The sequence below is a fragment of the Triticum aestivum genome, chromosome 2D, assembly GCF_018294505.1.
Source record: "Triticum aestivum cultivar Chinese Spring chromosome 2D, IWGSC CS RefSeq v2.1, whole genome shotgun sequence".
NCBI lineage: Eukaryota > Viridiplantae > Streptophyta > Magnoliopsida > Poales > Poaceae > Triticum > Triticum aestivum.
The window spans coordinates 429,969,771-429,990,713 of record NC_057799.1 but is presented as its reverse complement, the minus strand read 5'-3'; the positions used below and the strand labels follow the sequence as shown (position 1 = coordinate 429,990,713).

Below are 20,943 nucleotides of genomic sequence, written 5' to 3'. Positions count from 1 at the left end.
AGCAGTTTCAGTTAACAGTTTTTTAGACTACAACAACTTCAGTGAACTTGCAAGATGGAGCCAACAAGTAACAGTAAATCACACATACTAAATGACATTGGAGAAATAAAAGACAACAGTACGGCAGCTCCAGCTACTTCGCATAGGTTCAAACAGATCCAAAAGTGTGTTTATGGGGTAAAGGGGATTATTATGCAGATTCAGACATGTAGGCTCCAACGAATTTATTGTGGTAATCAGGATAAATGAAGATAACAGTGCTATGCAACAAATTTAAGTCACATCAGCTGTCTACACAAAAGAACATAGTAGCATGCAGGGTCATCGCACAACAAGGCAGCAAATATTACATTTTATAGGAGATGAAGCATATCAGAGAGGAACGCACCTTCGGTTGGCCTTCTTCCAGTGGGTTCGCTGCTAGACTTTTGCAGGTGGACTCGCGGCTAGCCTTCTGTGGGCGGACTCGCGGATTGCCTTCTTCCAAACCCTAGGAATGAGATTTCAGACGATTCAAGCATGAGGGTTCCACGGGATCAGCAGGAGTAGATCGTTGACCGTTCTAGGGAACCATGGAGGAGGGGCGAGAAGGGGAATGCTGCGCACGCACCTTCTTGCCTTCTCCCTGTGGCTTCTCTGCTCGCCTTCCGCCGGTGGATCCGCCGTTCGCCCGCAGCCGCTGCCGGGAGCGAGAGAGAGATTTGGGGGCGGCGGCGGTCTGGTGGGGGTCGGGGGCGTCAGGGGCGGTGGGGGTCGGCGTCGGGGGCGGTGGGGCGCCGGGCGTTGGGGGCGGTGGTGGTCGGGTGCGGCGGGGCGGTGGGGGTCGGCGGCGGGGGCAGCGAGCACGGGGGCGACGCGGGTGAGGTGAGGCAGTGTGGGGGGGGCTGAGAGAGAAAGAGATTGGGGATTTTAGTTGGGGGGAGGGTTAGCAATGGCGCACCCCCTAGCGGTGCGCCATTAGTAAATTTTTTAATAGCAATGGCGCACCTCCTGGCGGTGCGCCATTAGTAACCTTTTTTTTGGATAGCAATGGCGCACGCCCTAGCCGTGCGCCATTAGTATTTGGTTCAGTTTGTGAATTAATATTAACTAAATAAATTATTACCCTTCATTTGTGAATTAATATTAACTAAAGAAATTATTACATTTAAGTACTTATCATTTAATTAAACTTCCGGGATATAAATTTTATTTTTTCATATGTATTATTCATTTAATAGTTCACATACAAAAAATTTATATGCAGTGGCGATCCCGGCCGACCCGTTGGCGTAATCGACGCAGACGGAGGAGGCACGGCTCCTGGAGTGGACAGAGGGGGCCGCAATCGAGATGGGAAGGGTGCGGGGGGGTCGTTGGCAGCGGTGAAGCGGGGGAGGGTGCGGGGGGGTCGTCGCCGGCGGTGGATCGGGGGAGGGTGCAGGGGGTCGTCATCGGCGGAGGAGCGGGGGAGGGTGCGGTGGGTCGTCGACGGCGGTGGAGCGGGGGAGGGTGCGGGGGGTCGTCGTCGGCGGCGGAGCGGGGGAGGGTGCGGGGGGTCGTCGGCGGCGGTGGAGCGGGGGAGGGTGCGGGGGGTCGTCGGCGGCGGTGGAGCGGGGGAGTGTGCGGGGGGTCGTCGGCGGCGGTGGAGCGGGGGAGGGTGCTGGGGGTCGGCGGCGGCGAGGGGGATCTGGCGAGGGGGGATAGCGCGCGATCGAGGCGCGGGGGGCGAGGGGGAAAGGGATAGAGGGGGGAAGGTTAGCAATGGCGCACCTCCGAGGGGTGCGCGATAAGTAACTTTTTGTTTAGTTGCGTCTAATAATTTTTTATTTGTTATTTGAAAAAAATTATGAATATGAAAATATTTATGAATATGAAAACATTTGTCGAAATACAATCGAGAAATGAAGGCTACAATTTAAATACAATCGATCTTAGCTAGCTATCTGTTCACAATCTTCTTGCCCTTATTTTTCGCAAATGGAGTTCTTCTCTTGAACGGACGTCCTTTAGGTAGGGTGGTCCTGCTTCTTCTTGTGGTGTATGCTGGTACTTCATCGTCGTCGTCATGTTCCATCTTCGGGTCGCCGTACTTGTCGAAGTCTTGCTCATTGGCGACTCCATCCATTCCGATGATCTTCCTTTTGCCTCTCCTCACGACAACACGATTGGGCTTTGACGGGTCGGTAATGAAGAAGCATTGGTCCACTTGGGAAGTCAGTACCCATGGCTCATTTTTTCACGGTGACGTTTGTGCCCGCAATCTTGGATTTGGCTTCGGGTATAACCATGGTGGTGAAATACTGGTCTTCTTTTAGGACGCTCTTGGCCCATATGACACGGAACATCGGGACCTTCTCTCCAGCGTAGCTCAGCTCCCAGATCTCTTCGATCCTTCCGTAGTATCTGTCCTTGTCGTTACCGGTGTAGGATTCCAACGATACCCCAGAGTTCTGATAACCATCACTCTTCATGTCCTTTCCCTCGGTGTAGAATGTGTAGCCGTTGATATCGTACGCCTCATACATCATCAGGTTGTGCTCGGCGCCCTGTGACAAGGCGAATATGAGTTGTTCTTCCGCCAAAGAATCCTCATGTAAAGGGTACGACAGAAGCTTCTACTTGAACCAACGCGTGAAACATGAGTTGTGCTCTTTGATTATATCTCCGTCCGTCCTCTGTTGGCCTCGGTCATTGTACGTCTTCTCAATAAAGGTTTTGTGCTCTACCACCCAAGGATCGACCACGTCTATGTGTTGTAGCGCGACTAGGTTTGCTCTTTCAAAGTCGGCGAGCCGACCCTCGAAGTCGACATGCATTTCACGGCGACCCTCACGGTGACCCCATCCAGCGAGCCTGCCGAGGTGCCTGTTAACGGGCAGAACAACGGGGTTCTCGATGCCTAGATAATTCGTGCAGTAGGAGATGCGCTCTTCGTTCAGAAAGCCCCTGGTTATGCTTCCCTCTGGACGTGACATGTTGCGAATGTATCCTTTGATGACACCATTCATCCTTTCGAATGCACACATGGTATTTCACGTGCGGTAAATCCAGAGGACACACGATTTTCTTCGCCTCCTCGAAACTGGTCGGGCACTTGTTCCCCTTGGGAAGACGTTCATGCCAGAATGACATGTTCTCGTCGAAGCATGCGTCGGTCATTTTGTGTTTTACCTTCATCTCCAGAGCCATGAGCGTTACTTTCAGGCGGGTATCCTCGGGCCTGCATCCTTCATACAATGGAGTAACCGCGTCTATCTCCAGTTGATCCAGCTTGGCTTTCTCTCGGGCGGCAGCTCTTGCGTTATCCGTCTGCTTGAGAAGCAGCTCTTGAATATGAGGGTCCTGCACCCAGCCCATCGATGGTCCATCGTCGTCTGCTCCGGCATCTTCATCTTCATGATCATGCCCTTCGTCTGCTCCGGCATCTTCCTCATCATCATGTCCGTCATCTTCTACATGATGACTGTGTACTGCATCTACTTCGTGATCACGTCCTGGAGATTCTTCGTCTTCTCGCCCGCCCTCGCCACGGTTGTCTTGCTGCCCTTCCTCATTTCTTGCCCGGCCCCCATGGACGACTTCATAATCGTCTTCATCACCTTGCCACCGATAGCCATCCATGAAACCACGCAAGAGCAGGTGGTCCCGCACCTGTACGGAATCCGGGTCCATAAGGCTCCTCACCTTGCATCTTCGACACGGACATCTTATCTCCGTCTCGTTCTTTTGAAGCATCTCGGCCTTCGCGGAGCTCAAAACCTATTCACGATGTCTTCGGTCATCGTGCGGACCATGGTCGCCTGCGGGGTAGAGCAAAACGATATTTTAGAACCAAGAAAAATTTTGGCATGACTTTGCCTAAAAATAGGACAAAAAAGAATGCATAGTGCCAAAATTCTCGCCGAAACGGAAATGAATCGACATTCCGGCAAAATATTGGCAACTATCGCATTTCAAATACCAGTACCTGCAAACACAAACATATATGCAACACCACAAACATATGCAACACCACAAACATACATAGATCTAGCTAGGCCATAAAAAGTGCATGTGCACGTTGTTGGAGGGAGAAAAAAGTAGATCTACAATATAAAGAAAGCTTTCCCCTTACTTACCTATCAAAAAAGGTAATTTAACCACTTAATTTGGATGAATCTATGGTGCAAATGAGGTGAGGAGGAGGAGGCAGCCGAGACAAGCTTGGAGGAGGAGGTGGAGAGAATGAAGTGGGGAAAGTGAGTGTGTAGGTGGCTGTCCAAAATATCTAGCTGGTCCCAGGTTACTAATGGCGCACCACCCACAAATGCGCCATTAGTAACCCTAGTTACTAATGCTGCACCAGCTGGCGGTGCGCCATTAGTAGTTTTGCAAAAAAATGATAGTAGTGGCGCACTGTGCCCTGGTGCGCCATTAGTATTTTTGGAAAAAAAAATTGTCAGTAGTGGCGCACCATGGTTGTGGTGCGCCACTGCTATATAGTAGTGCTGCACCGCATGTCTGGTGCGCCATTAGTGTCCATATTATCTATAGCCCTTTTCCTAGTAGTGGTCCCTACCTGCTTGGTTACAGGGACTAAACATGGACTAGAGGTTATTAAATGACATGCTAAAAGACATGTTACCCCTAGTAATAAACTAATAGAGACAAGCTGCGATGCGGGGCTGGGGCAACTGTTGGAAAAAGTCCCCAAAAGACTCTCCCTCGGGGTCTTCTTTCTTTAGTCCCTAAAAGTCCCTCCTGTTTGGTTTAGATGGGACTGACACGGACTTTTTTTAGTCCCTACACCAAAATGTCCCTGTAAACAAACACCCTCTAATAATGCTGCCGAAAAATTGATGCAATGCCACAGTTAAAAGCAAATTACATGTTTAACGAATTTTATTGTTAATATTAATCAATGCCACCGTTTGAGAAATGCTACTGTCTTTCTTTCTTTCCCATTTAGATAAGTTAGATGCTTCTTTTTGTTGGCTTCTGTGTCATCCACCGTTATTGACCACTAGTTGTTTCCTTTGCACCTCTGTGTAAACAAGGTTATCTACTTCACCTCGTTGCTATTGTGACCTTTTGTTGCATTGCACAAAACACTTTTGTTTTAAGAGTGTTTTGTGCAGTTCAACCAAAATGTCACACCGACAACGTTGCTTGATTGCTTGATCTTAGTGGAACTGCACAAGAGGAGATCTTACTTCCTATCTTTGTTGGCAAATTTGGTTCAGATCTTCTTCTTGTAAGTTGTTTGAATTCCGCATCATGAGAGGTTAGTACTAGCCTTCTTTCACATGATTGTGCAGTGTGCTTTCATATGTTGTGCTACTTGTACGCTAATGTTGCTTGATTTTAGGGAACTACACAAATGGAGACAAGACTTCCAATCTGTATGTGAACCGTAATATCCCATTGAGGTAAGATAAGGATATTTCACAACTGTTGGCCTGTATTTTGCCACTTTCATCTGAAAATTAACGTCGTTGTTTAGTGCTATACTTGTGCTCCCTAATTGACATGCCAAATCTTACATTGAAGGCGAAGCTTGTCTGTTATTGAACCAAGTGATGAAGGGGAAGAACAAGTGGAAGAAAAACAAAAATCAACTCCCGGTGCTGTAATGAAGCACTGGAACTGTGATGGCACAAGTAATGATATAGTTTTGCATCTTAATTTATTGCTATGGCTGGAACGAGCAATTGTTTTGCCACTAATTTGATGCCACTCTTAATGTAATATGTAATTATCTCTACTTGTGCAAAAAGGGATCTTCTTTGAAGATACCATATATTTTAGTGGAACTGCACAATAAGATGTTGGAAACATTAAACTAATCGAGGAGTACATAGTAAGCATGGCAACCACAGTAGATAACAACAGATGGTTCCGGAGAAGTGCTTGATCTGTATGCTCTACACAATAAGCCTCCTGACAAAGGTTGGTACTCCCCCACAGATTTCATCCATATGATTGAGCTTTCTCATCTCTATTGGTGTTGTGCTACTGTTTAGATACTGTCATGAGAAAGTGGTATTGTCCTTGAGAAGTGCTTCATCTGTGTTATTTTAAATATTTCCTTTCCTTTTTTTTCGAGCAAACAGGGATGCTAGCATTTAGTTGTCCTCTTGTCTTTGCACAACAGGATCATCCTCCTCTGAAGAAGAATATGGAGTACGTGAAGTGCCTAGTTCCGATTATGCCAGGATAAAGAAGCCAAGCCTCTCTTCTTAAGAAGGGAGCAGTTGAAGGATGGTTACATTATTGCCCACAAGAACAAACTAACTTCAGCTCAGAAGGACTCACGGATCTGCATCTTTGTCGCTGTGATGGCCAATACAATGTTGTTTTACGATTCCTTCTGGTGAGTTCCATTTTCTAAATGTGTGCTCTGCATGGATCATGTAGGTTGACTGTTTAAACTGTCAATTCATAGTACAGTTTGCTTTATACTAATCACTTTTTGTATTTAAGCAAACAGGGGTGCTCATCTTGATTTCAATGGGAACTGCACAAAATGTTCACGAATACATCGAATATTCTCAAATCATTCATTTCCACCACAAGAAAGGAGGTGCCGATATGTTCAAGGCATTGCAACATATAAAGGCGAAATCATACAAGCTACGCACGAATTTGGTTGATTTTGGTGGAACTGCACAAAAAGAACAGCTGGTTTATTTAGCACGAGGTGCCATGTCAATGTCCGAACTGATGGCAAACCCTGCCCATTCCACAATCGTAGGCATTTGATATTTTGGAATGGGAAAACCTTGTCAAAGTTTGCTCATTGATGTACGCAAAACAACACGCATTTGACATTTTGGAATGGGACAACCTTGTCAAATTTTGCTCATTGATGTTAGCAAGAAGACATGCGTTTGATATTTTCGAATGGGACGCCCTTTGCTGTTAGCAGCATCTATCGATTTTTCTTTATTCTTTAGTTGTGAAGTAAATATTGGCTCTGACATGTGAATCGCTGAGATGCATAATCATCGATTGTTTTGAATGTTCTCTATGAATTGCCAGGCCTGTGTGTTGATTGCAATGTACAGGAACGCTAAATTTTGTACTCCCTCTGTTCCTTTTTACTTAGCATATTAGATTTCTTTCAAGTCAGTTGATTTTACATTGTGAATGTTGATACTTTTTTCTGTAACATTGGTCAAAGTAGAGATACTTTGACTTCAGACAAAAGTTATATGCAGACTAAAAAGGACCGGAGGGAGTACATGTGAAACTGCTGCAAACGAGGTGATCACCCTGGGAATAATGCTAGTACGTATTGTTTTGCATGTTCATCCAATGCCAGTGATACAAGAATTCAAACAAATCGAACTAAATTCATTCATACACTGCCGGATTTCATATAAACATGCCGGATTTCATTACATTTCATACATTCTTCAACTAAAAAGGGGTGCGCTGAAGGTATAATTAATTAACCGTAGCACCCGTGTCCGGCTGAGCCAAACAGAAGCTTCTTCTGCAGCGGACTGAGCTTCAGTGACATAACAGCAGGTGCAGTTGCGTCACTTACATGTGGGCCAGATGCCTCTTGGGCCCACATGCCAGTGACCCAACTGCACCTGTAGTTAAGTAATTGAAGCAGCGTCCTTCTCCAACATAGCTCTCCGACTCCACGTCGCCGCCAAGAAGCTAATCGGCCGTCAATGGTCAACCCGCCTAGCTTGGCTTCAACCAGAGGGTAGCAGCGGTGGACTTACTTGAACCCGAGCGGCGGCGACCTACCGTGTTCTACTCTTCCTTGTTTTCTGTGTGGCGCGGCCTCGTTGGCAGCGGGGCGGGGCCTCAACGGATTCGGTGATGTCCTCTGTCTCGTTACCGGCGGGGCGGCGCCTCGGCGGAGCGGGGGAAATCCTCCCCCTCATTGCCGACGGGGTGGGGCCTCGCCTGAGCCGGCGATGTCCTCTGCCTCATTGTTGGCGGGGCGGGGCCTCGGCGGAGCCGGCGCTGTCCTCTGCCTTGTTGTTGGCGCCGCGGGGCCTCGGTGGAGCAGGGCCTCGTCGACGCCAGTGGAGCGGGGACTCGTCGGAGCTGACATTGTCCTCTGCCTCGTCCTTGGTCTCGCCAAACACCGCCTCGCCCGCTTCATCGCCCTCTTTGTAGGCGGCCGCAGCCTCCGCCACCCGCATGCGGTACCTCCAGCGCTCGAGGCGGCCCTCGCGGGTGGAGCGGTACGAGTTGAGCAGCGCCTCCTGCTCTGCCCGCTCAGCGGCGATCTGCTCCTCCGCCTGCAGGTGCTCCTGGAGGAGATGGTGGTTGTAGGCGGCGTCGGCCTGCGCCTCCTGGAACTGCTCCTGACACTTCTGCCTCACCGTGTCCATGTATTTGGCACGGACCTCGCTGATGGTCATGGTGTAATGCACCTGTGAGGATGGTGCGCAGGAGGGGGTTGGTGCCGGATCATCGACTACCATGTTCTCCATTGGGACGTCGTCGTCCTCCGGCTGCCTGCCGGCCAGCCGGTCGGCAGCAATGGCTGCCATCTCCTTGTGGTCCGTCGTCCGCCCGCCCCGAAGAGCGCTGGAGCGCGAGGAAGCCATGGTGGGAGTAGTGGTGTGGACAGGAGAAAGGGAATGGAGGCGGATGATTGCGGTTATGGCCGGCGCAGCAGTTTATATAGCAATGGTGGGCGGCGGAGGGACGAACATGTGGCGCCAGAGTAGCCACCTCGGCAACCGCGTATCATTAATGTGGGCGGCAGATGGACGGACGGACGACACTTGTGTCGTTTGAAGGCGGAGCAATCGCCTGAACCGGGAAGCGAGGTGGGCGGCGCTGACCGTTTCAGGCAGAAAGCGCGCGCAGGCGAGGGAGGCGGTCTGGGTGGGCCAGGGCAGTCAGACTCGTGCTTGGCAGCGGGTCGGTCTAGCAGCCAGGACATGCTGGCTCGCCAGCGAGCTCGCCGAGCTGAGCGACGACAATCAGACGATGGACATAGCTTCCGACCAGGAGCCGGCTCCACTGTCCAAGCCGGTTCATGCTGTGTTCACCATAGAGCAGGTGCGGCGCACTTCGATGCCCTAATGGCGGAAGAGCTACCAGCGCAGGAGGACCTGTGCTGCAACCTCCGTCTCCTCAACGAGCACCGGTGAGCAAGCGAACGACAATGCCGTCGCGGACATGTGGCCCAATGAGCACCAGGCGCTGTATCAGACCATCCGTAGGGCCCGCGAGGCCCTCTCCGTCGTCCTTCGAGTTGTTGCGCTCGTCGTGGCGCCGTCGTCTCGCGTTGTCAACATGGTCCATAGCCACACGTACGCAAGTGGGGACCCACCAGGGCCATAGCCGCGCGTACGCAAGTGCCTCCTTATTATATACAACTATAATATTTTTTGCTTCCTCCTGGTTTCCTGACATCACGGTCCCACACCATTGTCAACCTATCTAGTCACTAAACGAGAGAATTGCACAAGGAGCGGCTGACAGCTGAGACCAAGCAGCTCGAGCAGTATTTGTCTTTTTGAGGTGTGAGCACTGCAGAGTTTTTCTTGAGCGATGTTTCAGAGGAGAGCAGGGTATTAACTGGGCGGGTTGTGGCCCGTCTAGCCTAGGCCAGATATCCAGCCCTGATATGAATTTTTTTCAAGCTGAAAATGGCTAGCCCAGCTATACTTTTTTTTGAGGAATACCCAGGCAAGGTCAACTTGTTATTCTCCGCCCCGCTGGGCTGCAAATCTTTCCTAGGAGGGATGCATTAGGCTTAACAAGAAAATGGGCTTTAAGAAATAATAAATGGGATGTAATTATAAAAACTGGGCAGTAACTATAAAAAATGCACCAAACACGTAATTACTTTATAAAATAATATTTCTGGATTTTGAAAATTTTAATTTCATTAATTGTTGCGCGAGCAATGTTTCATTGGTACAAATTTATATTGAAATTGTATTTAATCTGACTAGAAATTTCGGGATAAAACTATTTTGGATCCCATCAAAATGTGGGAAATTTTATTGAATTCTGTTTTGAACGGTTGGTTGAAATTATTAATCGTTGTCCTAGCTAGAAAATGGGCTGTACTTTTAACAAACTATAAATGGGCTGTAGTAAATTCCATTAGAATTCAAAAATGGGTTGTACATTCTTACAAATCGCAAAAGGGCTATAAGTTCTCTGCCACACACTTGTGGGCCTATTAAGTTGACGCGTATGCAAGGCTTTGACAACTTATAGTCAACACACGGTTTTAGCAGCAGTGTCCGTTGGATGTCCATCCAATGGATGTCGTGCTTCTTCAATATCGGATATTCTAGCTTCAGTCGCCCAAAAAATGATTCCTCCCCCTGACATCTGGGCGCACCGTTTCGGAGGCTGACCTGTGGGCCTACTAAGTTGACGCGTACCAAGGGCTTTGTCAACTTAGTCAATATAAACAATTCTAGCTGCAGTGACCGTACGATGTCCATCCAACGGCCGTTGTGATTCTTCAACCTCTGTTCTTCTTGCTCCAGCCGCCCAAAGCAGCGCCGGTCGTGCCGCCTGCTCCTGCCTCCCGTGGCCGGCTGTGCTGCCGCGGAGGCCTCACCTCCACCTACCACTCCCACCGCTGGCCAGGCCCTGCGGCGACGGCATCCTCACACCGCAGCCGAACCAGTGAACCCTCGTACTCCTCTCCGTGTGAGCATCCACTGCCGCGTCTTCCCCGGCTACGCGTCGTCCCCTTCCTAGGCCTCGCCCTCGTCCACCGCCTTGGTGCTCTCGGCGCGGCATGGTCAATGTGGTCAACGACCGACTTCCATCGGAAGAGTACTGTACGTGGAGAGGCTGACAGCTGGGTCCATGGCCGCAGCAAGGAAGTGCCTCCTTATTACACGGAAAATAATTATTCCTCCACCTGACAGCAGGGACCCACCGAACGGGCCACCAAATTTCGCGAAAAAATGTTTCCCTCCTGACTGCTGGGACCCACCAGCTACATCTTCGCACGCAAGGAAGTGCGTCCATATTACGGGCAAAAAAGTGATTCGCCCCCTGACTGTAGGGACCCACCAGCTACATCTTCGCACGCAAGGAAGTGCGTCCATATTACGGGCAAAAAAAACGATTCATCCCCTGACTGCTGGGACCCACCAGCTACATCTTCGCACGCAAGGAAGTTCCTGACAGTCGGAACCCACCCGGTCGAAGCGTATGTAGCGTTGTCATTCTGGTCGCGAACGTGTACGTACATACTGGTCGATCGGTCTGTCTGCAGGCTGCAGCGATGAACGGCCGTGCAAAGAAGGGCACGTGTGGTAGTAGAGGCACGCACGTGTCGTAGTAGAGGCACGCACGTAGCATGTACACGTACGTAAAACGGCCATGTTGCAAGAAAGTAAATATGGCCACGTACGTACATACGGGCGGGGTCTCAAACGCCTACTCGCGCATACGTACGGCCAGGCCTCGTGTACATGGCTGGGTCGGAACGGAGAAACTGCGTCGTTGTCGTGTTCATCGGGAGGCAACGGAATGTGTCGTATTCATCGGGAGGGAACGGAACGCATGCTGTTCATCGGGAGCCAACCGGCTTGGATGGAACAGGCGATGGAAACGAGGCCTGGCGTACCGCAGAACGGTGGAAACGGCCTTGTGTTCGACCAGTCATGGTGGAAACGGGATTCTGTTCAACGGCAGGGGTCTGGCGTACTGCAAAACGGAGGAAATGGACCTCGTACGGTCGAAACGGGGTCCTGTTGATCGGGAGGGGTGTGGCGTACCGCAAAACAGAGGAAACGGACTTGTGTTGGAGCGCTACGGTCGAAACGGGGGTCCTGTTCATCGGGAGGGGTGTGGCGTACCGCAAAACGGGACTCCACAGGATACTGTTCATCTCCACCGTCGACCTCCTCCAGCCTCCACCTGCGACTGTTCATCCACGGGCTCCTGTTCATCCAGCCTCCACCGCGCGCTCCTCCACCGGCTACTGTTCAACAAACCCTCTCCATGGGGTCCTGTTCAACCACCCCTCCATGGGCTACTGTTCATCCAGCCTTCCACCAGCTACTGTTCATCCAACCCTCCACGAGGTCCTGTTCATCCAGCCCTCCACGGGGTCCTGTTCATCCACCGGCTCGATCGATCGGGGTACTGTTCATCCAGCGGCAACGACCTCTACTACCACGGGGTCCTGTTCATCCAACCCCCCACCGGTAACCATTCATCCAAACCCCCTCAACAACACTCACTGTTCATCCAGAGGCAGCATTGATCGGCTTCAGTTATCAGCAGTATCGAAGGAATCACACTTGGGTTCAGTTAACAGCAAGGGATCGATCGATCGGTCGGGTTCAGTAACGCGTAGCCTGTAGTGCAATCGCTCAGGTTCAGTTAGAGCCCAACGCCTCACTCGGGTTTAGTTAGAGCCCAACGCCTTGCACACACGCGTGTACGTACGAGAGAAACGCGCATCGCTCGGCCCCTGACCACCCGCCGTAACCGGGAACTCCTCGATATTTTCCTCGCCCTCGCTTCTAGCACGGTTTTTTCGGTCATGGACGGCCCAAAGAATGTCATGCAGCTGCGTCTCTGGCCCGCCCAGGACGAAAAGCCCATTTTCTGTCATGATTTTTTTTCATAGAAGTAGGACCCCACCACATCTATGATGATACCGGGTTTTGTCATAATTATCGTCATAGAAGTGTCATAGATATGACATAATTTTTTTCGTTCGACCCTAAATGTCACGGATGTGTCTTTTTTTGGTAGTGAGAGCGGCTGTCCGGCTGGCAGGGTGGCAACCAAAGGAAGGCGGCATAGGAAAAAGCCAAAAAAGACTAGAAAAGCAAGACAAAGTGGAACCCGGCAGAGCACAAACTTGTGTGAATAAATTAAATTACATAGCAAGGCTCATAGCCAGAATTCAACAGATTTTGAATACACCCCGAGTGGGCGGAATTGCGCGAATTTAACGTACTTGTTCAAAAGATTACAAGAACAGGAAAAGATAAGATAAGGTGGTCGCCTAGGCCAGAGGAGCAACAAGCGGGTCCGACAGGTTGGTGGAGGCAGCGGCGCCGGATGGTGGAGAGGCCAAGTACATCAGCGACAGTCGGCATAGCCACACGCGGCTCGCTGGTCGAGGCTCGATCTGACTGAGGCAGGCCGTCCGCTCCGTCCTCCAGTGCATCGTCTTCGCCATCCTCGTCCTTGCCCTCATCGCTGGAAGCGATCTCCTCCGCCGAGTCCTACCCATCCACCGGGTTCAGCCCGAACCAGTTGGGCGGCACCTCAACGCCCTCCTCGTCCAGTTCGGGGATGAAGACGGTGGTGTTGGCATACTCGGCGATCGCCGCCGCGCGTTGAGTTAGCGCAGGACCCACCGCCGCCAGCTCCGGACCGGCCTCCTGCCGGAAGGTGGCCAGCTGGGCCAAATTCAGGCTTGGATACCAAGCCTTGCCGAACTCCAAGGCCGTCCGAGCACCTGCCCGAGCCGCGGCGCCCTTCCAGGCCTCGAAGCGTCCGACCGCCACCTCCAGCCAGTCGATAGTCTGACTGGGAGTGCATGGAACCTGAGCATCTGGCCAGAGGGCGGCCAGCACCTGAGACCCGGCGCGTTGCAGGCGGCGAAGCATCCGATGAGCCGGCTGCAGGCGCGTCTTGACGACAATGAGTTGCTCGCAGAGATTCCGGGGCGCGTTGGGCGCGATGTCCACGCCCAACCTCCTTCGCTGGTCGCCGCGCCTCGATGGCCTGGCTGACGGCGACGGAGTAACCCGGGAAGTACTCTGCGCAAGAAGAAGACCAAAATATTAGAAGGCAGAAGCCGACTCCTGTAGCAGTCGGCCGCTGTTCAAGAAGAAGTAATTTACCGTCGATCATGTCCTTGATCTCGTTGTAGCCGTCGGTCAGGAACTTCTCCTTCTCAGCCCAGTTCGAGCGCTGAGTCTCGAACTTGGCCTAGAGGTGAGTCTCACTGTCCTTCAGCTTTTGGAGCTCCGCCTTGTGCCGCTCCGCCTGGTCCGCCAGCTCCTTGGTCAGCCGGTCGCACTCCTTGACCGCCTGGCTGCACTCCTGCTCCTTGGTGTGGAGATCAGTCTCGACCTCGCCCAGGCGCTTCCACAGATCTGCGGCGGCCACTGCCAAGACGGAGAAAAAGAAGAAAGTCAGCACCAACCAAAAGACAAGTAGTTGCCGGGAGATCCGGTCCGACTGCCCAGCAGTCGGCCCAAATCTCGGGGGCTACACCCAGCGAGTGCACTGACGCGCCCCCACGAGAAGGAAGATGGAATACTTACTCCGGCTCTGGTTCAGGTCGGCGGTCCGCTTGGCCAGCTCCTGGACTTGGGAGTTGAAGGCGGCCGCACGGATGTTGTGGTAGTCCTACAACAAAGGCAATAGAAGAAAAAAGAGTCAACACTCGAAATTTACCTTGAAGTTCCAAGCCACCTGGTCAGCAGCTGGCCCGGAACTCGGGGGCTACACCCAGTGGGTGCACTGGCGCGCCCCCACGGAATATTACAAGAATGAAAAACAAGAAGTAAGAAACATACCCGAACGGCCGTCCACGTCGCCAGGAACTCCTGCGTATACTGCTGGAGAGCGGCGCCTTGGGTGTGGAACCGGGCCAGGACTTCCTGTGCGGCCGCGTTCAAAACACCCGTGCCGCCCCCATGCGTCTAGTCCGGTGGGACGGCGCTAGTGGCCTCGGTATTAGGGGCCGATGAGCTGGCGCCCCCGATCTCCAACGGCCGTGGCGCTGAGGCCGCCTTCTCCGCACGTCAGTGCACCGGAGTATGGACTGCAGGAGTCGGACCCACCACCAACTCGCCACCGGCTGGTGGCACCAGCGGCGCATCAAGCCGATTGCCCTGGGCGTCGGCAGTCGGCGTGTGCAAGGGCGCCTCCGCCACCAAGACAACGGGGTCGCCCCCTCCCCTCTCCAAGGCCAGCTGACCATCGCCGGCCCCTCCAGTCGGCGCCTGGCCCTCCGGCGCCAGCGGCTTCGCGTGCTGAGGGCCGGTATGCTCTGGAGCCCGGCTGCGGGATGCCTCCTCCTCCTCCTGCGCCTTGGCGGCCACGTCCGCTGCGTCAGCCTGTGCCTTGGCCGCCGCGTCGGCCTCCGCTTGCGCCGCCCTGGCTACCTCCGCCTTCTCTCGGGCCACGGCCTCCCGTTCCTCTCGCGCTTCCCGCGCGTTCTTCTCCGTCACCTCCTGGAGGGCGGCGAGTGGATCCACGCGGCGGGGGTCTGCGGAGCCGTCCGGAGCACCAACCACCGAGGCAGATGGGGCCTGCGCGAGAGAGAGCGGGGCCCTGCTCGGCGAAACAAGAAAAACTACTAAGAAGTTTGCAAAGAAAGAAGAGCAAACGCAAAGCAGAAATGCGAAGAAAATCAAGGCACTTGCGCAGACACCAGCGGGAGCCACTTCGGGTCCTTCCGGAAAAGGGCCGCCTTCGCGGTGGCCTCCTGCCGCTTAGTCGCGGCAGCCGAGGTCTTGACCTTCTTGGGCCGGCTGTCGAACAACCCGGCGTCAGCTCGGCACTTCGGCACGCCGCCTGCTGCAGTCGGCGCGGCTGAGGAGCTGGCGTCTGCCCTGTCGGCACCAAGGGTGCAGCACGGCTCGTTGTCCTCCTCCTCATCGTCCGGCCAATCCCCAAGGCCGCCTCTTGAGGAGCCGCCTGCTCCATCACCGCCACCGCCTGTGGCGTCGTCCTCTTCCATGGCGGCCGCCCCCAAGTGAGGGTCGTCCACGTCGCTCACCGACCGGTCCGCCAGGTACTGGTAGCACGGGGCCAGTGCGTCGATCGCCGTCTGCGTCGAGAAGATCTGCCCACGGACGATCGGTCAGGCGGCAAAAAGAACCCGGCCGAACGAAGAGAAAGAGAACTAAAAGACTAACCACAGGCGGCGGGATGTGCATGGCTGTACGGCGGCTTGCCGAACCGCCACTCCTTCTCCGAGAGCTTGCAATTGGAGAAGTTGTTCACCAGCCGGACCACCTCCACATCCAGTAGCTCCTTGGTGCACATCCGGCATAGGTCCCGGTGCCCGCTCATGCGGCTGATGATGTGGGGCCGGGCTTGGAGGGGCAGCACCCGGCGCGCCATGAAGGCGCTCAGCAGGTCAGAGACCTTGAGGCCCTCCGACTCCGTCAACTCCTGGAGCCGGGCGAGAGCAGCGGAGGAGGCAGCTGACAGGTTCTTCGGCCGAAACTGCGAGTTGGTGCGGGGCTCGGCCGGCGGGCCGGCTACGTAAGCCGGCAGGTTGACGTAGTCCATCGTCGAGTGGATTTTCTCGACGTAGAAGTACGACTTCTGCCACAGCTTGACCGACTGCAGCAAGGCGGGGGTCGGGAAGCGGACCCCGGAACCCGAACGCTGCACCGCGACGCAGGCCCCGCACTGGGCCGCCTCATTCTTGGCGGTGGTGCCGAGCTTGAGGTAGAAGAGCTCCCCCCAGAGCTCAAGGGTGGGTAGCGTGCCGAGGTATCCCTCGTAGAGGGTGACGAAGGCGGAAAGCAGCACCACCGTATTCGGCGTGAGATGGTGGGGCTGGACCTTGGGGAAGGTGAGGAACGAGTGGAGGAAGCTGCTCGCCGGCAGGCCGAAGCCGCGAAGGAAGTGCGATCGGAAGACGACGCGTTCGCCGTCCGCCGGCGCTGGCGAGATCTCCGTCTCGGGAGGAACACGCACCTTTACGTGCGTAGCGCGAGGCAGCCGTCGCGTCTGGTGAAGGAATGTGAGGTGGTCCTCGTGAACATTGGTTCCATCCCAATCACCGGAGCACCCGCCACGCGCCATGGATGCGGATGCACGACGGAGGCGCGGTGCGGCGACGAGCGGGCGAATCCGCAGTGGGGCGAAGAAGCCTGGCGACGGCGGAAGCGAAGGAGCGCCGGCGGCGAGCGGCAGCACGGTGATGGCGAGAGAGCAAGGGGAGCAGAAGAAGATGAAGACAAAGGGCGAGGAGGGCGCGGGTGCACTCTGCCGCTCCCTCCTCCCCCTACTTATATCCCCCCGGCGATGGAGCCGAGGGGGCAAGACGTGGGGGGGGGCGCAAGATTAACTGCGCCCACTCCCCCCACGACCACGTGTTTCCCGTGCTGTTATGGTGTGTATTAACCACACCCGGGAAGTGCAACCGCCCACCTCGGTCGCACCGGATCCGCGCGCGTGCCGAGGCCCTGTAGTAGTGGGCCCCGGCCTGCGGCGACGTCCCGTCGCGCGCGTGGGCTGGCAGGCGGGCTTGGCCTGCTGGCGCCGTGTGGCGGGCGAGCAACGGGTGGCAAGCCTGTCACCCGGCTGGCGCGCCACCCGGCCCCCACCACGGCGATTTGAATTTACCAGGCGGCCGGCCTGGCCATGGTCGGCTCCTAACAGTCGGCGTCTCTAGAAGGCGGACGTAGCAAGGCTACCAAACCACTCAGAGTAGGAAGCTGCTGAGGCTCTTCGATTTTCATCCGCAGTGCCCCACCAGCTTCGGGGACTACTGTCGGAGTAAATGACCACGGGTAGCCTCATCAGCCCCCCATGGTATTTCAAGACATCGGAGCTAGCTGCGCCCCTCATACCTCCTAGACGAACGGCTGGCTTCTTGGGCCGGCTGGTCTAGGAGGCCGGCTGCTAGAAGGCGGCAAGACCACAAAAGGCGGGCACGAAGAGGCCGACTCCTAGCAGGCGGACACGAGAGGGCCGACTGCTAGCAGGCGGCCCCTCGTCCCTTCAAAGTCTGCACACCCATTACCACGACGGGACGGGGCGTGGCTATAGTGCGGCCTGCCACCCCCGAATCCAGGGCGGAGCGTGGCTACAGTGCGGTGTACCAAGCGGACACCCCTCGCCCGGCGCGGCACTGTTCCCACGCGGCCCGTGACAACATCTACGTCAGGAGGAGCCATACTCCCACGATGACCGGTTGGTACGGCCCGCAGGCGGTGGACCCTACCTATCGGCGGGCCCCAGAAGGCGGCAAATCCCCAGCAGGCGGCCACGGTGGCGGGCCGCCTCCTAGCAGGCGGCCCTTCACCCCCTCGAAGTCTGTGCACCATTAATCAGATAAGACGGGGTGTGGCTACAGTGAGAGCCCGCCAGGCGGCGGGACTGTAGCCACGCACCCCCCGACCAAGCCTCCATCATCAGAGGCGAGGCTAAACTATAAAGCGGTCAACGTGGCCCGTAGGCGGTAGGCCCTACCTGTCTGCCGAGATCACGGCAGGCAGCGGGCCCCAGCAGCTGGCGGAGAAGCCGGCGTCCAGAGACACTGACGGCCGGGTCCCACACCCGGCCGGATTACCATTGTACCCCTGGGGATAGGCCTATATAAACTCCCCAGGCCACCCCATGCAAGGGGTTCAGAACCTTAGAAGTCACACGCACCCACATAGAGAGACTGGAGTAGAGCTAGCCTTGTTCTTCTTCCTCCTCTATCCAAAATAGCTCAAGGAGCAACCTTGTAGCCACTCTATTGACGTAGTGATCATGTGGAGACCCCGCAGAGCAGGACTAGGGGTGTTATCTTCATGGAGAGCCCCGAACCTGGGTAAGATTAGCAGGCGTATGCGGTCTCGCTCACTCCCGCTTCCAGAGCCCGGCGACGTACTCTTGTCCCCATCCATGATAAGCCACCCCCTGGCATATGGCGCACGATATCCCCGACATATGTCCAGCAAAGTCTTCCAAACCTTAGCTTCCAATTATTCAGATGTGAAGATAACTTTAGCTTGTTTGCTGCCACTGAAACTGGAAACCATTACTCCTTGGCAAATGCAATTGCTACAAAATCTACTTGACTTGGTTAGGTTCTGGAGAGCAATGGCTAGCAATATTTTGGACTTCTGGGGTTTGAGTCTAACACATAAAAGTGCTACCAAAAATAATTCATCCAACCCTGAAGCAATCTTGCAAGCTTGATAACATTCCAGCCAGTAGCATTCAGAGATACGAACAAAAGGGAAACCAATTCTCAACCTCACTGAGTTTCTGCAATACACTTACAAAGAAAACCATAAGATACTAGTACCTCCGAACTGTTCAGACATATGCTGCAAGGGAGGTCGATACAGTTGTACTTCAAATGACACAAGCCAACCAATCTACGATCGAGCGCACAATCCAGAACTGAAATGAAACAAGACACACACAACAACAACGCTGAAGAAATCAACATGCAGCTGTGGCATAATGCTACTCCTGCAGGAGGAGCAGCACCGCCCCTTGGTCGCCCTAGTTCCCCTCCGTTAACCTCCGCATGAGCTCATCGAGTCGCGGGTACAAGATGTAGCTCTCAAAGCCCTCGTCCTTGCTGGAGCTGCTGTCGACCGGCGGTGGCGGCGACCGAGGGATCAGCGGCTTCCTGTAGACCTTGTGAACCACGAAAACGACGTCCGCCGGCACGGCGCTCGGGTGCGCGCGGCGGAAGGCGGCCGCGTTCCTATTGAGCCGGTACTCCTTCATTCGCCAGCGGGTCTGCGACATTACCTCCCGTCCCTCCATGTGTAGCGGTACGCGAACCTGTGCCGGAACGCCACTTCCTCCCGGCCGCCCTCGCCGCCGTAGTACGCCTTCTCCTGGCTGTACTGCACCCAGCACCTGCCCGCGCCCGGCGTCGGGCATGTCTCGCCGGCGAGCTTTGCCGCGAAGAAGAAGCCCCATACCTCGCTGTAATCCCTCTTGTGGTTTTCCGGGAAGGAGAGCGCGCGTGGCCGCAAGGACAAGACGTCCACGCCCTCCTCGATGACGCCGGGGAGGAAGAAGCCGCCGAGCCCCGCCCTGGGGATGAGGTAGTGGCCGACGAGCTCACGGCCGGTGGGTTGGAACATGTAGCCAGCTGCTGCCAGATTAGCCAGCGCCGACCGATGCCGAAGTTGTAGCCTGCCTAGCTAGGAGGGTAGGTTTCTGTGGGCGACGCGAAATGTTGGGTGGATCAGAGAGTTCGATTATGCCATGGGAGAATTCAGATCCAGGGGGACCTGCTCCTCCTTTTGTACTCCTAGATGGGACGGCATCATGGCAGTTGGCAGGGAAGGTTCCAGAAGCAAGTACAGATGGCACATCAGATAGAGGGTGTCAAATTCGGTTGCGTATGCTCAATTCAAACAAAATTTGATGGCCCCTTGATGAGGACTGTCCAATCTGACTGGAATGGCCTTTTTCAGCATCGTCTCAGCTTTGATTCACAACCGTGCTTGGCCCAAGCAAATGGCATCGGATTAGAGTCCACAAAATATTTCTAATATAAGAGAGCGAGGGTGATCTAGGCTTCGGAACACCTTAGCATTTCTTGAGTCCTAAAATTTCTAGAGAATTGGGGAGAGGCACGCCTCTGGCTAAATGGGGTTTTTAAGGTTTCTTTCCGAAGCAAGTAGGCGGCAGAACGGTAAATTGTTGCAAATCCGCATGGCTTTCGGACAGTTGATGAAGAGGTGATTTGTGTTTTCGGAAGGAAAAAGTACCTTACACAGGCGGCGGCTTACGAAAGGTGATTGCCAAACATATTTGCGTTGATTTAAGTTGTCCTCCAACAATAACCAAGCAACAAATATTGACTATATTTGAAGCACCACAGCGCTAGATGAGCTCGGCATGATCACACTCCACATTTTTATCCCATATGAGACCATACATGCTAATTCTAAAGAGACAAAAAAACAATCTAACGGAATGATTCGTCATCGATATGCATGCATCTATTCGACAAAGCGATGACGTCGCCACTCTAAATGTTACTTCTACTTGTAAGAGAGGGAGGGTGATCCCACATCATTCCCTAAGTCCCAAATTCAGATAATTGAGAGAGGCACCTCGGACTAAATGAAGTTTTTGAGCTTGCTTTTGGCGTAGCAACAACCCATAAGCCCCGGAAGCAAGTAGGCGTGGGTTGTTGCCAAATCCACATGAGTTTCGGACAATTGATGAAGAGTTTATGTGTCTTTGGATGGAATGGGGTACCTTGTATGGGCGGCGGGTGGGGAGAGGTGCTTGTCGAACATACTTGCCTTGGTTTAATCTTTCCTCAAACAATAACCA

General features: G+C 54.0%; 1 pseudogene; it reads right to left on the bottom strand.

The window, feature by feature from the left end:
- Positions 1 to 19,140: 19,140 nt before the first annotated feature.
- LOC123055819 (uncharacterized) lies at positions 19,141 to 19,922 on the bottom strand (annotated as a pseudogene).
- Between the last annotated feature and the right edge of the window lie 1,021 nt (positions 19,923 to 20,943).